This window comes from Plectropomus leopardus, chromosome 8 (genome assembly GCF_008729295.1).
Source record: "Plectropomus leopardus isolate mb chromosome 8, YSFRI_Pleo_2.0, whole genome shotgun sequence".
In the NCBI taxonomy this organism is placed as follows: domain Eukaryota; kingdom Metazoa; phylum Chordata; class Actinopteri; order Perciformes; family Serranidae; genus Plectropomus; species Plectropomus leopardus.
In genome coordinates this window covers 15,616,141-15,629,475 of record NC_056470.1, presented here as the reverse complement: position 1 = coordinate 15,629,475, position 13,335 = coordinate 15,616,141, and the positions used below count along the sequence as shown (strand labels likewise).

General features: G+C 42.1%; 1 protein-coding gene across 3 annotated transcripts in view; it reads left to right on the top strand.

The window, feature by feature from the left end:
- Positions 1-13,335, top strand: part of rerea (arginine-glutamic acid dipeptide (RE) repeats a) — a 152,647-nt gene that overhangs the window by 35,491 nt on the left and 103,821 nt on the right. The window contains exon 1 of one of the 3 annotated variants that reach the window (XM_042491198.1): positions 5,938-6,071. The exons of 1 other annotated variant lie outside the window; for it this stretch is intronic. The gene's annotated coding sequence lies outside the window, so the exon portion shown is untranslated. Of the gene's footprint in view, positions 1-5,937; positions 6,072-13,335 lie in introns of those variants that run through there. One more of the 3 variants, XM_042491196.1, reaches the window with a different exon arrangement.

Here is a 13,335-nt window from a genome sequence, read left to right as displayed (position 1 = left end):
ACGCATGTCATGAATTATAGTGTGGGGAGTTAATTTTTTTTTTTTGTTTTACACATTATGACTCTCTCCTCCCCCACTCCACCTCCTCTTTTAGCACAGCAACAGCACTTGAGCTGCACTTCAGCTCTCTGTCCATAGGGTGGCAGTGTGTGGAGGTGAGACAGCCATGTGCTCTGTGTGAAATGGAGCAGTCACTGGCTATTTGAGCAGATTAGCTTGCAGACAGTAACCACACAGGAATCACACACACACACACACCCCAACCGCCACTCTCTCTCTCTCTTTTCTTTTTTTTTTTTTTTTGCTTTCAAGACAACAGATCACATGTGCTTTGCTGACTGCTGATGACTTTTAAACACAGTTTCATCCTGCTGCAGTAGGATTCTTCTAACTGCTTCCAGAGCTGAGCATCAGACACATGCACTGTTTGTTTATCCTGCTGTGTCTTTGTTCACAGAAGGATTTGCCTGAAATGTAAACTTCCTCTTTTTCGCCACAGCCCGCACTCTGTCTCTCTCTCTCTCTGCGGCCCTTTTTGGAAATACAGTCTCATTCCTCAGAGTCTGTTCTCGGTACAGCCACGGCAGGCTGAACTGCTCTTTTATTCAGATGAATGAGGCCCTGTTTTGCCTGGAGAATCAGACAGACACAGACGGTCCATGTGAGAGCTTGAAGAATGTCTGTGGAAAATCAGGGGCTTTAGTGAAATAGCATGGAAGTTATTACACGTGTGCATTTTAGTGTTACTTCCCATACGTGTGAGTTCACGGCCATACAGAGTTTTTTTTTCTGGTTCATAAGCATTTCACACACTGATCTGTTAGCTCAGCTTTATTCTACATTTTAGCACGCTGTCATTTAATGGAAACTGATGACAGTGTGAGCTATTACTGAAAGCAGTTTGTTTTTCTGCTCTTACATATCAAAGTCTGCAAATGAGCAATCAGGTTTTGCTGTATTTTATAAAGAGAAAATGCTGTGATTCCTCTCACTAACATTTGATCAATTTGTCTGCCAGGTGGCAGATTCTTCCATCTGGAATAAGGTTTACTTACATTCATTTTTTTTTTTAAATATGCAATAGTTTTACCAAATGGCTGCTGCAAGCAAGTTTCACTCTCTTGAGTAGCTTGTGTAGCTTGGCAAAGAGATTAGACATATGTAGCCTACAAGTGTCTTGGTTTTCAGAGTGTTGCGAGGCTGCCAAATGTGACTGTGAATAGCTATGTAAACAAGATAGCTATGCAAGGCTAGACCTTGCACTGATTGCCTGAAGTGAAATACCATTCCTTGGCTTCTTTCACATTTTTACAACTGTGTTAATGATCGCAAATAAAGGCTCGCTAGGTAGCAGGTTAATTACTAGCTGTCTGTTTGGATTGCCTCCAGAGGGCATCTTGATTTCCAGTTAGTCTTTTGTCACCATAATAGGGCTGTTTGCTTGTGTGGAGAAAAGTGTAACCTCTATTCTATTAAAGGTCCATTTTTTGCTTTTATAGTTAATGAAATTTTACTCTGTCGAGTACTGTTCTTTTTAGTAAAAGCAATAGTCCTTGAATCTTCATATCCACAAGCGTGCAGTTAACCATATTTAGTTGAGTAATTTCCTTGAGTTACTTTGTTGGGAGATTGGAGAGGATTGTTTTATTGCTTCCCCTTCTCTCAACCCCCTCCAGGCAAAGTCTGTGTTTTAATTAGTCGTGTAAGACCCTATTTTCCCTTTGGATTCCCCCAACTTGTAAAGTACTCTCTTAAGAATCCATGAAGGCTAAAAGGGGCAATGAATGATTTGAAGTCAGCCTTTTTTTTTTCTTTTTTTTTTTGCTTGCCTGCCAGCAGTGAAGGGAGAGGCCTATCAGCACTTGCCGTCAGTATGAGGAACAGTAACTTCAAGCAGCAGTCACACAGAGTCTTTGTTCTTTATGGATTTAGTACGTGTGGCGAAGAGAGTCACTGCTTTAAAGCCCCATCTGGAAAAGCGCTGCTCAAGTTTTTAATATGAGAGGAACAGCTTCTGTAGATAATACCTGCCCGAGAATGGTAAAATGGTCTCAAGGTTCAATCTAGCACATCCGTTTTTTTTTTCCCCTCCTCGCATAATGTTTTGGCAGCAGGGAAGTTAGCTTGTTACACAGTGGAGATTTAGTCATGTGTTAAAGTCGAGCTTCTGAAGTACACCCCCACCACCGCCACAACCTAACCCTCCTTTTGGTTTACAAGTCTGTTTTCTTCTCTCAATCCCTTTTTCCTTCAACTTGTCTGCTCATCCCTGGTGAATGTATTAAATGAAGTTACTAGATATGAGTGCTTAAGAGGCCAGGGCCTCTGAGGCTTGCCAAGTCTCTCACAGGCTTGGCTCAGTCATCCATGTCGCTTTTTTCTGTTGTTTCAGCTACTGGCTGACTTACTTGTATCGCCGAGCACTTTCTCTCTTTCTCTCCCTCGTTCACTCTCTGTGTTTGCTGCCTCTGAGTGGCTTGTTTTTCTCCAGTGTGGAGAAATCAGGCTAAAGCAAACAGTGTGTGTCAGCCACAGCTTTTGTTAAGTATTCATTTTTAATGAGCGTAAGTGGCTACAGAATCCTATAAACCATAAATGGAGTAGTCAGACCGGGGAGGGGGCCGCGCTGGCCTTTGATTCAGTGGCTGTCTTGCAGTCTTTTTGTTTAGTAACACTTGTACTAATTATGTTTGATGTGGGTGAAGAAAACATATTTCAAAATGATAGTTTGTGTTGCTTTTTTTCGGTGCCTTTTTTCCCCCTCTCATACGCCCCCTCTGGTTTTGTTAGCTCTTATATGGAATTGTTCTCCTTTAATAATCTTTAGGAAAAAGGCGGCTGCAGAAAAGTGTCATTTTCTCTTTCGAGCAAACGCGGAGCTCCGTTAGATTTCATTTCCTCTGAATTGAGAAAGAGGCACCAAGAAACCAGTTTTTGTTCTGTTGGGATCGAAGGCACTGTAAGCTGTGGGAGGGGGGGTGCTCAGGGAAAAGGTATTGTGATGGGCTGTTTGAATGCTGAACAGAATTGAATAGACACAGTCAGCTTCCCAGATACATGCTTAGGCCTGTAGAATGTGGAGTGCTTTGCTTGTAACTGCACCGGTTGTCTCCTTTCATTATCGGTTAATGGTGCCCAACTTGACAGAGCCATGTGATAAACAGAGGAGCTGTGAAATCCTGGAGGTGGAGTTCTCGTCTGCCTGATAATGGGATCTCATCTGCCAGGGAGGGGAGCCTGCCCCGCCAGCCAATCCAGCTTTGCTCTGCACTGCCTTCAGAGAGGATTCACTACACTCACCCTTCAATGCTGTCTTGGCCCAACTTAAGCCTCACAGCCCCACTGAAAAAACGATGGCTGACTTTGTCTTGCGTAACACATGATAGAATTAACGCCGTGATTGTGCATCAGGAAAAAAAAGACATGCATTTCTTATCATTCGTGTATCCTCTGGTTGTTTGTGTAACTCAGGAAAGGAGGCAGACTGTGTGTAAATATCATAAACATTGACCTTGTGAAATGTATACATACAGTGATAAGGGAGGAGCTGTGGCTGCCATGGTGTTAGGTTACTATAAGGGAGGGGGGGGGGGGGGGGGGGGGGGTACTCAGGAGTGATGCCTCAGGAGCTGGAAAAGGTTTTTACCAGCACTTTGTTGCTCACTCCCACCCTTTGCTTTTGAAACGAAGACGACCAACATGGTTTGCAGCACAATGAAAGACCCCCTGCACACCACCCCTCAACTCAATTGCTATTGATCCTCACTGCCTGTCTTTCCTGCTGCCCGTGTTTGGCTTTAGTGCAAAAAGAGCCCAAACTATTTGCTTTAGTTAATTGGATTTTGACAGTGATCCAATAATATCATGTTTTATGACAATGAAAATGTGTCAAGCTACTTGCTCGGTGAAATGGAAATCTAACCCTATTAATTTATAACTTAATGCAGGCCATCTTTGTTTGCACCCTGCTCTTATGTGTAAGGGAGATTGTCAGATTTATTTTCACTGGTAGCATTGAGATAAAGAGGAAACAGACAGTAATGCATTTTTTTCTCCCACAAAATGAGACCTTGAAAAATAGCGACATTGTGAAATCTGACAAGATTATTTTACTTGAAAGAAATCTAGGAAACGGATTGCCTTTAAAAATGGAAGTAAATAGAGCTATTAGTCTTCATTTATGTTTACTTTATATCTAATTAGTTAAGTTTGCTTAAAATGTGGTTATAAAAATACAAACCAAATAGTGAATAAAAACAAATAAGTCAAATGTAAGATACTGTAAATGAAAAATAGAAATAAACCGCTATATGATGTATTTTTAAATAGGTTTAATAAAATGCTGTGGAAAAAAACCCAGCTCATGCTGTTTTTACATTAACAGTTAAAGAAACTTTTAAATGTAACAACAGGAAAAAAGAAAGTTAATTTTACTTGAATATATTGGTGACCCTGCCAGTAAATCTTTACAGTGTACTTAAGTTTGTGAAGTTGTTTCAACTTAAAAGCGAAAAGTTCAATCACACCAGTCTTTCTAAGTTTATATAACTTCAGTAAACCAAGTTTACTATTATATATCTGTATCCTGCTGGTTGCAAACTATGTTATATTTATATATTCTTTAACATGTTAACAAAGCAGATCTCCTAACCTCATCATGAGCAGAATCCTTATTGATAATTTTTAAGTAAGATCAACTTGTCAGATTTTACAGTGCACATTTGATGTGATGTGCAGACTAGCCATTAAAATCACCCTCCCAAATATTGCTAATGGACTATTCACATTATCATCCTCGCTTGTTTCTGGCTTTTAAATGGGTGGGGTGACTAATTAATTCATTATCCAAAAAATGCAAATGAGCTCCACAAGCCTGAGCAGCATTCATCCGCTTTTCTCTTGTGTATTTTTTATTTTTTTTCCAGCAGATGCATATAGCTAATGTTTTCAGATAGACATCAGCATGTATTACAGATGTATTTATTTATCTAACATTAAAACGTGCCATTGCTTGGTGGCGTTGTGCAGAATGGGAAAAGAGAAATGTAGTGTGCTATTAAGCCATTATTAACAAGGCACTACTACTACTACAAGCTTTCATTGCTTTTCATTGTCTCGCTTTAGTGTTTCAGTCACATTCCCATAAGCGTTACCATTGATCGGTTGATGATTGTAGGTCGGGCCACTTTGGCTGCCGTGCATCTCGCTTCCTGGTGCAAACACACACACACACACACACAAACACACACACACACACAACGTTTCCCTACGGGGTTGCCATCAATCAGCAGCCCCATTGGCGTCCCCCCAACCACCACCACCACCACCACCACCCTTTTGTCCCCGACGATTATTTGAATCCAGTCCATGTTTTTGTTTCGCTCGTTTTTTTCTCTTTTTTTTTTAGTGTGGTCGGGGTAATTCTCCTTCACTAGTGTCTGGATAAAGAAAGACTAGGTCAGCCATGTGGATGCGTCTGTTGAACAGCTGAAGAGGAGGAGGAGGTGGAGGAGGGGAGGAGAAGGGGGGTTACAGAGACGGAGGGAGCGATAGGGAGAGCGTGGAGAGTGTGTGCACAGAGAGAAGAGAGAGAGAGAGAGAGAGAGAGAGCGCGTGTGTGTGTATGCTTGTGTGTGTGTGTGTGGAAAAAGGAAGCGGAGCCTGTAAACGGCGAACTCGCTGGTTTCCTACCCCTCGAAACAACTAACAGCGCCGTGTTACTTTTCATGTGGACACTATCATCGACAACAACACGGCCGGAGGGAATACGAGCAGTTTCCGACGATATTGCTCGGCAAATTTCGGACCCGAACAGTAAAGCAGTAAAGTGAAACCGTCTTTTGTTGAAGCAAGTGTTCACCCGAGCCCCTCCGTGGGTTTAAAAGAGAGAGGAAAAAAAAACGCTGGGTGATTTTTTTTTTTTTTTTTTTTTGAAGTGTCCGCTTGGTTTTGTCCCGGTTCTTGGATTTGGCCCAGCTGGCTTTAAGTTCGGTGGGTCATCTCGGGCAAGGATCGCGTTTTGAACTTGTTTGCAGCAGTCTCTGGGACTCCAAGAATCACCAGACTGGCGGGTGAGTAGTTGAATACAAAAAAAGATTGCAGGACGGTTGTGGTTGGAGGAGGAGGAGGAGGAGGAGGTGGGGGGGCGCAGACAGGGAGAGCAATGTGAGGGTGATAAAAGAAACGGAATTTGAGCAATAGTGCTGAATAAAGCCGGGTGGCACTTAGAGTTTAAGCTAAAAGTGTCCTGTTTGTGTTTATAGGCAGAGTAGGAAGCGCGTGTGACCTCCAGTCAAATGTTTTTGAGTGCTCCGGCGAGCTGAAAGTTGGCTGCATTGTTGTAAAACTTGGCTCCTCTCTCTGGACTGTGTAGCAGACCCCTCAGGCAACCTCCATGACCTGACCAGCCTGTAACAAGGCTTCAGCAGCTAATGCTTTTAAAAGCACTAATAATAACGTCAACAAAGCTTAAATAGCAACCTTGCTGCACAGGAAACAAACATCAAAGTCGTTCAAAACTGTGTGTATTTAAGCCATCAATCAGCTTCTTCGAAAAAAAGTTGCATTTTGACAGGAAAAAAAAAAAAAAAACGTTCTGGATGAGTCAGTGGTGCATACATTTTGTACGGGTGGGATTTCCCCAAGTTTCACATAAAAAGGATTGGCTGTTGGATTTACAGCCTTGCTCTTGTCATAAATTGATTATTGGAGTGTAATAATGGAAAGAAGTTGAGTGTTTTAGGGCATCGAGCTCTGGCTGAAGCAGCAAACTGTTGAAGGACCACCAAATTAACTTGACTTCCCCCCTTCAGCACCCCAGAGGCTATGAACTCTGGCCCAAGCACATGCAGCTCTCACTGTGTGTGTGTGTGTGTGTGTGTGTTGGGGGGGGGGCTGTTGTTGAGTTGGGGGGGGGGCTGTTGTTGAAAAGAATAAGGGGGGGCTGGTGGTGTGTGTGTTGGAAGGGGGAGCTTAGGATTTGAAAGCAGACTACAGTTATTTGTCTGAAAGGCAGCTTATCTAATGTTTTCCAGTTATAGTGGAAGAGGGGGGAGGAGGAGTGCTTGTTTACTTAAATTACTGTAAAATTGGTCATAGTAAGTCTTCATGTGACTCCAGTCAGAAGCTGGATCCACAGGGTATGTGGCCACATAAGCACAAAGAAAGCAAAGGCCCTGAAACGAGATACAAATCGAAGCCGGGGGGGGGGGGGGGGGGGTTGCCCTCAATCTCCACCATAAAACAATCCCTTCCTGAAATCCTTCCCCCTGCTGCTGCAGTTTTTTACTCAGCTATTACATAGACTCAGATGTTGCATTGCTAATTGTGAGGAGCTAATCTCCACCATACACAGCTTCCTGTGGTATTTTTTTGTCCCCCTGCTAGCTGAGAAGTGACCTCTAGCTTAATGATTCAGATGTGATTAATCCACTTGAGTGGGACGACACTGCATGGGCTAATGTATGGCACAGGCACGGCGGATAATGGGCGACTGTTGGAACATAGAAAGGACATTTGCTCCATCCAAACATGGTTTGAACATTCGAGGCTCATTTGGTTTTAAAAGTCATATGACTGTTAATGTGAGGCATTGTTTAAGTCATGAGGTGCAATTCTAGTGAAAAAGTTAACAGCGGTTGTTGTCTTTTAGTGCCCCTGTGACTAACAACACTCAACTGGCAGCTGGTGCTCTCTAAACTTAAAAGGGAGTGATCTTTGATTTAGATATCGTTAACAGACGGAGTGTGAAGATTTTATTCACAACACACTTTGCTTCTGTTTTTAATGATGATTTTAAGGTGATGTCACTTGTCATATGAGTTTATTTCAGCCAACAAAATTGACCCCGAGGCTTTTTTTTTTTCCTCTTTGGGTGATTTGTAGAGAGCTTTTACCTTTCAGATCATAAATGTTTTTCTGTTGTTTTGTGGTCACTGAATGAGGAGAATAAGTCCTTTATTTGAGGAATAGGCCTGTCTCTGAAATGGTAACCAGTAGTGTGACAGAAATAATTTTGGCTATGCGGGTAACATGCACTAGCCAATGAACCAGGCAGATCTGCAAGCTCATGTTTTATTTGCTCTGGCATATACGCCTGGTGGCCCTCCTGTTCAGACGGATCTCTCTCTGGCCTGGCCTGCTTCTGGTCAGTCACAACCATTTACCTAATATTGGGTTTGTTTGAGACTTACAAGTTGTGGAGCCCTCGCACTTTTTGGCATTTTTGGCTCGTGAACCCTTGCGTGGCGACACTGTGAGCAAAAATCTAGCTTAGGCATTTTTAAAAACAACCAAGATGGCTGCAGCTGATGTGGAACTTTCTGTTTGAAGCAATTTTCAAATTAGTTCACAGACATATTGATGCTACACCATAATAGCTTTCCTCTGCACACTGTAGTCATTTTACATTTGTACATTCATAGGTACAAGGGTATGAGATTTACGGTAGGATAACACTCTCAAAAATATCTTGGTTTCCCCAGTATCAGAGTATACAGTTTTAGACAATCATTATTACTTTCAGTTAAAATAGAATGTTTTTTCGGATGAACAAACACCGTATAGTTAGCAAAAATGTAAACTTTAAACCCATTTTAAATGGAAGTATGTGTAAAAACAGGAAGTGAAGGAGGAAGGGAGATGCGTTTTGTGGTTAACTGTTGCAACCATAGTTGAAGGTGTTTCCAATTGCGTCCAGAGGCATTTAGGTCTACTGCCTGTGATAGCATCGCTACGAAATCGAAAATGAGCTCAGAGTTTCCAGACTAACGCACATTTGCGATTTGGTGTGGCGATGTCATGCTAAACGCACACTTATATGTGGGAAAACTTGCATAGCTTGTCTTTCCAAACACATTTAGAAATGCCATCTTCCTTACTTCCCCAGAGGTTTGGATATCCATTTAGTTTCACTGCTTGTGGAGTGTATGAAAGAGGAAGTGGTCAGATCTCTTAATGGAGTTGTACACAAGAGCCCGAGTTGTTCTGCAGTGTGGGATTTGTATGGGAAGAGAGCATTGAGGGCTTCACGGTAAGGCTGCTATCAAAATGAGAATATAGCAGTCTTAATCTTAATTATGTACACACCACCATACTGCTGTCGGTATCATTTCGCATCATCTATATTTGCAGTGCTTCATATCAGTGTTTGTAGGAAATTAAATCTGATGTGCAATTTGATCTGGGTCTGAGTCCGCAGTCTGCGCTGTTGATTCATGTAAACCAAGGGAATCATAGTAGCGGTGTGAGTCACCCCCCTTCATAAACACAAGTCTCACCGCTGACAAGGTACAGAGAGCTAGTAAACATTCAGCTCACATACAGGCGCGTGTATGAGTGTCACCTCTGAGGAATCTGAGGGGCGATATCCGGATCAAAGAGGCTGTTTCCGACCATACAGAGGGAGAGATGCTTCATAGAGTGAGGCTGTAACGGCTGTCTAGCTGCTCAGAGGTGGCTGAATGTTTGACAGGGCATTGGAAAAACGTTATTTAATCTGCTCGCATGATGGCCCTCACTGGGATTGCACCACGCTGCGTCTCTGCCCCCTTTTTTCCTCCCTGTGTCAGGATGATGGCAGTTGCTGGCTGGTAGAAAAACACACAGAGGTTGTCGGTGTGTTTTCTTGTTGTTTTTTTTTCTTGAGGCATGATGTAATGCATAAAGAATACAAAAAATTGTAATTGATGCAATGTTGGCGGGCCTCTAATTGTCTTTCTAATGAGTAAGTCGGCTGGGGTCTTGATATCTTTTCCATTGGGGTAATAGTCTGAATGACTCAACTGTATCCTATTGTAATTACAAAGAAATGACCCAATTGTTGTTATAATAAGCTACATAACTGAAAACAGATGTGATATTTGACCTATTAAAAACAAACTGTTTGCAAGATGTTGATCAGATAAATGTAGGTAAATTACAACTCTGGCTCTTTGGTTGTGTGAATGTGGCTTCTCTCAGCCACATAAAGGGTATGGCTCACAATTACCCTCCCACTTTTGACCCCAGCAATACAGAAATGCAAGAGCTGCCTTTTCATAGAAAGCCGGGCGGAAAATCAATGAGAAGTCATGGCTTCCATACCATTGTTGCCCCCCCCCCACAAACACAGGAGCAGACTCATGTTTTTGAGGAGCGATGATGAATCTCTTCAGGTCTTGTTGATTCTTTAGACGGGTTTCATTTCTAAATGGAACAAGCCAGCTCGCCACTTCCTGACCTATTGTCCTTGCAGATAGTGGTTCACCAGTGACGCATTTAGAATACATTAGCCACTGATTGACATAGTACACATGAAACAGTGGTAGCTCTGCTAAGGAGGCAGTACCCTCTGGTGGGTGACTACTGAAACAGAGAGTGATGAAGAGAGGTGCTTTGATTGTTCGAAGAAAATTCCATCTCATTTGTTGTGTGCACGGAGGAAGGGCCGATATCTTTTAATTAACATAAACCTCGGGAGCCAACGATGAGTGAGAAATTGGGATAATTGAAAATAGGCCCTGTCTCCTTTTTCCCCCCACTCTGTCGGTACATCCTTAAAGCAGCTGAGCCCATCGGAGGGCACTTTCACACATGTTAAGTGGGGGGACATCTGGCCTTGTTAATTCAGTGCATGGTCATAAAGTGGAATGGCGGTCCCCACAGGGCCGCCCGCTCCGAACACCGTCAGATGGAGCCTGTGCGTCCTCACTGGCTCCTCGTCCTCCCTGTTGACTGTCCCTCTGACACCAGCTCTGACACTTCAACAAGAACATCCTAGCAATCTCGCTGTGGTGGTTTAACACACACGCTGATGTCCGAGAGAGATAAAACGACAGTACATGAATCTTTATTTGCCAGAAAAGAAAATTGTGTACCTTGGCACTGGACAATATGAAAATTGCATGTTACGATCATCCTGGGTAAAATAATGCGATTCACAATCCCGATAAGCACCAGAATTTGCTTAAAACCATTAAAGGTCCTATGTGTAGGATTTAGGGGGATGTATTTGCAGAAATACAAGTATATTTTGTTTTCTTTAGAATGTAATCACCTAAAAATAAGAAACGTCATGTTTTAATTACCTTAGAATGAGCCATTTTTACACAGAGTGGGTCCTCGACCATTCAGTCCGCAATGTTGCACCACCAACAGTAGTCCCGAATGCACAAACCAAACATTGACTCGAGATGGGACCATTCGTGTTTTCTGGTTGGCCCTTGTAGTTATTATTCCTTCAATGATAAGCCAAAGAGCATTGGAAAAACACTTCTTTGTAATGTTAAACTGCTTTGTTGAGTGTTTTTATTGCTTTTTTAATCGTTAGGATTGTACGATGCTGGTCAGCTGGTCAAAATCCGCAATTCTCATTTGTAGATGCCGCTAAATCCTCCACACTGCACCTTTGAAAAGGCGATAAAACAAGAATTATTTCACCTTACATTCGGCTAAGGAACAAATATTTTTATTTCATCACAGATAGGACACACAGAACATCCTTTTAAAAAGCCACGCTTTTTAACTATTTTATATCACATTATTTCTTTCTCCATGAAATAAGTCGATTCTTCTTTTCTGTATTTTCTGGGTTGCTATGCATGCAGCCGTTTTTTGCAGAGTCTCTGTTATTGTTGGTTACCCAGCAGTGTCTCTGGGTGCTACTGGACACAATATATGTATCCATTATAATGATAATGGAAAATTACCACCAACTTACTGAGTGTTTTTTTTATCATGATGCATGATAAAATCATTGTCTCATCCCTGGTGTCTACTGTAATGTTCTAATGTGCAGTTTTACTGACCAACCCTAATTTTCATTTACTTACAACAAAGAAATGAGCGCTCTGTGGGATTCAGCAATCACCTACACAGGAACAGCTCATTTTTCCCCCACCACATATTTGATATCAGTAGCCCTCATCCATTAGGTGTATGTGTTATGATGAGTGGGCTGTCAGAATCTATACTTCAGCATCCACCTTACGTCCCAGCATCCTCAGGAGCGGCAGCAGAAAATCGAGTGACAGCAGCAGGGAAGCGCTCACGCTGCGCATTCATATCCTATTTTAGCAAGTAAACATTTAATGTGTTTAAATGTATCACGGCTTTATTTATGCATAGAATCTGCTGTTAAGTCTGAATTATACATTAGCCAATGAATAATGCATCAGTGCCATTCCTTAATGATTACTTGCCAGGCAGCGAATGGTAATATTTGCTGATAAATTTACCCATTGATCTTGCTTGTGTTTAACCAGGCTTGTAGAGATGATGTTTGCTCCATTTTGTGTTTAGGGAGGTTTTTTTTTTGTCAAGGATGTAATCAAAAGCAAGATAATTGTCTGGGGTTCTTTTTTTTATAATGACATGTCTTTTAAAAATGACAAATGAGCCCAGAGGAATTAAAGCGAAATCGATATAATCGGAGTTCTTTGAGCACGTACTACTTAGTACTTGTAGTTCTCAATTCACCATTTTCTCTTACATTTTGGAAAGGTTGGTGTGTTTACATACCGCTCTCTTCATGGCTGCTCTTAGGATGACTTATTTATCTTTAGACCTCGACAGATCAATGTCCAATTACAGTTTTGTCTTTGTTGGCTTGTAGCCCTTACACGACAGGGTGCGTTTGTTTGAAGTAGTCTAGACGATGTCTGCTGAGTTGATAATTCAGCCCATACTTGGTAAAGGTTGTCTTTTGATAGCACGTCTTTATTGGCACTGGTTTTAACAGCCGCACCGAGCCAGATTATTGGCACATTATCCGTATAATGCTGCGACTCTAGCATTGCCTAAGCCTTGAAGCACAGCTCGTTACTGTGCAGATATATTGCTTGTCCGCACAATGAGAAAATATTGACTTGTTGTCACTCACTCATTTGATTAGTTGTGCGGGTGATTCTGCTTTTCATTTGTCACCGTGGCAACGTAAATGGGGGAAAACACAGCAGAAGCCTCGCTCTATCCAGTAATGAAGCACTGGAGCATTGCAGACTATCACATCTGGAAAACCTCTCTCTAAGCAGGAATGAATGTCTTTATCACTCACGTTGTAGCATTGGCACTTGTCAGCTCAGCTAGTATCCACAAAAAGCCAACATTTGACAGCTTTTCTCACTGCAGAGTGTGCAGCTGCGTGGGAGGGATGTACTCCAACAATTCCACTTTGATTTTACAGGCTTATTTGAGTGAGATTTATCCGTATATTTACAGTGTTGGTAGGTTGCTCCATTTTCTTTTGTCTGTAAGAGTGACTTAAAGCAGTCTGCTCCTACTGTGTGTGTGCGCAAGTGTGTGTGTGTGTGAACCAGGTCATAACAAGAGCACCTTACATTTAACCCAACAGGATTC